This window comes from Odocoileus virginianus, chromosome 27 (genome assembly GCF_023699985.2).
Source record: "Odocoileus virginianus isolate 20LAN1187 ecotype Illinois chromosome 27, Ovbor_1.2, whole genome shotgun sequence".
NCBI lineage: Eukaryota > Metazoa > Chordata > Mammalia > Artiodactyla > Cervidae > Odocoileus > Odocoileus virginianus.
In genome coordinates this window covers 7,945,799-7,950,272 of record NC_069700.1, presented here as the reverse complement: position 1 = coordinate 7,950,272, position 4,474 = coordinate 7,945,799, and positions in this window count along the sequence as shown.

Sequence of the window (4,474 nt, the reverse complement as noted above, 5' to 3'; positions counted from 1 at the left end):
CAGAGCAGCCAGTGAGACAAACCAGATTATCCACAGAGGACTGGTGATGAGACAGATAGCTGTTTCTGCTGGTGGAAATTCCTGGACAAAGGATCTGTATCTTCAATGTACTTAGAGAAAACTCGTCAATCTACATTACTGTGCTGCAAAACTACCTTTTAAGAATGAAGCCACAATAAAGACTTGTACAGACAAACCATATCTGGTGGAACTCCCCATGGAAAGACCTTAGAAAATTTCAAAAGATTATTTTAAGAAGAAGGAAAATCATTCAAGGTGTACATTCTGAGCTACAAGTAGAAATAAACAGTAAAGATGTAGGTAAACCTAAGTAATGACCATGTAAAACTATAAAAATAATGTCTAGTTTGTGTGGAAATCTAGACCAGAAAAGCTAATGTATTACAGAAGAGCATCATGTAAGCTGGAAAAACCTTGACCACAGTTAAAGAGATATGAGGCCCTTATCTTATTTAACTGGAAAAGTAAACACTAAAGAATAGACCACAACTAGAGGCTAAAAGTGGAATAGAAGAAGAAATAAATAATCACCGATTCAGAAAAAGGAATGGATGCAGATTGAATCAGCACAAATAGTGACCCTGACCAAATGGACCTGTGTAGAGCCTGGCACCCAACTGTAGGAGAAAATGTCTTTTCCTCCCAAAACATATGAAATAGTAATGCAGATTGTTCAAGTGCTAGGCCATAAAACTGATAGCTGTTTTACTCACCCATAGATTGTACTCACCCATATTGTGGTCTCAAAGCACACATAAAGATACAAATGATTGTTAAATGAGAGCTTCCCAGATGGTGCAAGTGATAAAGAACCTGCCTACCAATGCAGGAGATGCAGGAGACCCTAGTTCGATCCCTGGGTTAGGAAGATCCCCTGGAGGAGGGCATGGCAACCCACTCCAGTATTGTTGCCTGGAGAATCCAATAGACAGAGGAGACTAATGGGCTACAGTCCAAAGGGTCACAAAGAATCAGACACAACTGAAGCAATTTAGCATGATCTAATATGTAAAAGATATTTAAAAAGATGAAGTCCTAACCCTCAAGCTTTTCTTCTAATGGGGGAGCAGATGGTACATAAGAAAATGAATGAATGAATGAATAACAATTACAAGAGGTGAGAAGCACATTGAACTTGAAGAACATGCAGTAGTGTAAAGCAGCAGAGACCCAGAAGAGGGGGTGAGTTGGTGGTGGCTATTTTAGACTTAAGGATTCTTCCAAGGACAGGAACTCATGCAGCCATTAGGAAATGGAAAAAGCCCACATCCTAAATAATAGAGTAGGGATGAGCTCCCAGACTGATGCCTTCTGTACGCAGCCGTTTGTGGCCAGGCCAAGGGTGTGGGTAAGCAGGCTGCAAAAACATGGACAACAGGATGAGGCAGGTTAGATAAGGACTTTCCAGGACTTTGGTTCCAAAAACTCTTACGAGCCCTTTGTCCGAGTCTCTCCTCTCCCTTAGACCCAAGGCCTCATGTTGCCCCCTCTCCAGCCCTCCTGGCAGCCCCACCAGCCTTCTTTGGAAGCTCTATGCTCAGACTTATCCCTCCACCTGCCTCCGTTAGGCTTTGTCCTGATCATCCAGGAGGCTGGCAGGATGGCCAGAGCCTCAGGCAGCAGGTGGGGAGGCATAGCATGCCAGTTCCAAGTCCAGCTATGTGACGTCAGCTAGGCGGCTTCCTAGGCCTCGGGGTCTTCATCTGTGAAACGTGGAGGCAGACCGTGACCTCTGGGAGACTTCCCAGCACTAGGTGCCCTGCGGCTGGGGGCTGGGTCGGTGCTAAGGACCACCTGTCAACACATGAGTGTGGGAACGTGAGGCTCCCTCCCTGCACACATTCACGTTTTGAGCAAAGCTTTTGCTCACCTTTGCCCAAAGAAGTGAAGTTTCATCAGCCTCTCAGGCAAAGTGAAAAAGATGGGGTTGAGGCTGCCATCTGAGTCACCCTGTGGCCTCCTGGAGAGCCAAGAGGTCCGAGTTTAGTACAACTGTAAGGAGCGCAAAGACTTCCTGCAGCAGAGGCATTGCGCAGGGTTTTGAGGGACGTGAGGATTTCAACAGATGGGGAAAGGCCCTCTAGAATAAGGGGGCAGTGGGAAAACATCAAGGGGGTGGGGAAGTGGGTGGCACAGGTGCCCTGTCTGTAATACCCCTGGGTGGGGCGACAGCCCACGAGAGTCAGTGTCCAGAGGTGCCTATGAGAGAGGGTGTAACAACAGCCATCTCCACCTTCGTGCCAGAGGCTCCTGTGTGCTCTGCCTCCGTTTACAAGTTTATTCTTCAAACTGAGTCTGTGAGGTCAAGCATTACCATAATCCCCATTTTACAGGTGATGAAACTGAGGCCAAAAGGGATCGACAGGGAGGAAACTGGGATTCGAATGCAGGTCTGACTCTAACTCTGACATCAGGAGTAGAGAATTCAGGAGGGCTGAGTGGGGTGAAAGAGCCTGGGAGCTGGGGATTTGAGGAAGGAGCCGGCAGATGTGAAGAAATTCTGGGTCTGCGCACGTGGACATGACCAGAGAAAGTCGTGAGGGGCTGACTCTGGCGGTTGGTGCCTCTTTGGAGTGAAAATGTTCATAATGAAAGTTCTGCTTGACAGATGATAAAGGCTCTGGAGGGACTCACGAGGGAAGACAAGTGTGTGCTCTGCGTTATCCTGACGCAGTTACTGGAGAGAGCAGGAGGACGCGAGGCTTGTCATTCTGTCTCTCAGGGAGGCAGCCAGTGGTGTGTGGAGTGGTGGGCTGGTAAACTGCTCTACACACACACACACACACACACACACGCATGCACACACACACACACACCTTAGTTTGTAGCATCTGACTTCATGGTGTCAATAACCCCCCAGAGGCTGATTTCAAGGTATCACTGTGATTTCACTGGACACAGAGTTGGGAAGAGAAGTGAGAGTCAAGTCTCAGCATAGCCCTGAGATTTGTCATCGAAGTAGATTTGGGTCTGGGGGGATGGGATAGAGGCCAGAAGAGTGGGGTATCCGATGCATTGCTCTTCACTCCTGTATCCTCTTGTCTGACCAGCCTCTTTCCTCCTGTGGAAGGGTTTGCTGGGAGTATAAAAGAAGAGAAGATATAGACTGCGAGAAGGGGCAAAGACATGCAAGACCCGCCCTCCCTGGACCACACCAAGGCCCTTCCCCTAGAGACCCTGCCCCTGAGAATCAACTTCTCCATCAATACGTTGTTGTTGTTCAGTCGCTAAGTCATGTCCAACTCTTTTTGATCCCATGGGCTGCAGCATGCCAGGCCTCCCTGTCCTTCACCATCTCCCAGAGTTTGCTCAAATTCACGTCCATTGAGTCAGTGATGCCATCCAACCATCTCATCCTCTGTCGCCCACTTTTCCCCCTGCCCTCAATCTTTTCCAGCATCGGGGTCTTTTCCAGTGAGTCAGTTCTTTGTATCGGGTGGCCAAAGTATTGAAACTTTAGCTTCAGCATCAGTCCATCTAGTGAATATTCAGGGTTGAGCCTAATCTGGTATTCCCTTCCTGAGGTTGAGAATGTGCCCCCAGAAGCTTGGGAGAGGCACTGTGCCATAGTGATCAAGAGACTGTCTGAATCTGAGTACAAGATCTACCACTTATTAGCCAAGTTACCACTGGCAAGTGGCTTAACAACTCTCTGCATCAGTTTCCTGCTCTGTAAAATGGGGATAATGTACTTACTTCACAGGGTTGTTGTGAGGGTTAAACTGTTACAAGTAAAGCCCTTAAACAGTGCCAGGAACATAATAAGTGCCAAATGAATGTTTGTCACCATCATCACCATCATTATCATCCATAATCGTTACTCCCATTTGCTGGTTTTCTGCTTTCGATGTAAACGGAAGCTATAATTAGTAATATAATTATAATGCACAAGTTACAATTTATTTTCAAGCCTGCATGCCTTAAAAATTTCTCCAGGTTTATAATAACTTCTTAGGTTGAATATTTCTTAACGATAGTTACAGTTCTCCATTGATTTTTCAGTATGTATCTAGTCTGGGCCACACGGACCTGGTGGAATTGGAAAATGGTAACTCCTATTCCAAAATCACCTGGTGGGCAAAGGGCTGCCCTGTTTTAGATAGTTAGGTAGAGAGGAGTGCCAATCAATGGATGACCAATTTCCCATCCAAGAAGATGGTAAGACTCTGCCCCTACTCTCATTGTAGGCGAGACACTTCCCATCTTACTGTTCAAGTCTATTCTGTATTCTTAGTGCCATGACGTATCAGGGTCTAAACGTCCTTCAGAGGCATCCAGTTTCATCTGATACCTGATTTCCTGTGCAGCATCCCTTGTAGTGAGCACCCAGCTTCTGCCCTAATATAACCAGTGATGGAGAACTCAGTTTCCTTAGGATTCTGTTTCTATTTTCAGATAGCTTATTGCTGATGTTTGGCTCTACATATGGAAAAGTCTTCCTGTCTTCCCAAAG